Genomic DNA, 444 nt, shown 5'->3' with positions numbered 1-444 from the left:
AGGACACCAGACGCCTGTCTGAGCGCCCCGGTCCCCAGGCCCCCGGGGGGGCAGCGCCCCGTGGCAGGGGCCCGGCGTAGGCCGACGTCCGACTTCCAGCCTTGACGACCGTCCCTCCCCTCCTCTCCTTGTTTCCCCTAAAGCCGAGAAGCAGCGCTCGACCACGGCAGCCGGAGAGACGGGTGAGCAGGCTCGCGGCCGCGCTCCGGGCGGCAAGACGGTGCCCGCCGCTCTGACGGCGCAGTGCTGCGGGCGCTTGAGCTGGAAAGGAGAAGACAAACTCAGAGCGGGATAGGAGAGGGCAGGAGTGTGCGGCCTGCAGGCTGGCCGGGCGGAGGGCGGCTGGGGCCGTGCACAGGCTTGGGGCGGTGGCGGAACCTGCAGTCAGCCGGCCACAGGGTCAGCCGGCCACAGGGTCAGCCAGCCACAGGGTCAGCCAGCCGC

Source organism: Condylura cristata, unplaced genomic scaffold (assembly GCF_000260355.1).
Source record: "Condylura cristata isolate star-nosed mole 26May11 unplaced genomic scaffold, ConCri1.0 scaffold00021, whole genome shotgun sequence".
Lineage (NCBI taxonomy): Eukaryota > Metazoa > Chordata > Mammalia > Eulipotyphla > Talpidae > Condylura > Condylura cristata.
The sequence above is the reverse complement of the archived record's forward strand: the minus strand, read 5'-3'. Positions refer to the sequence as shown.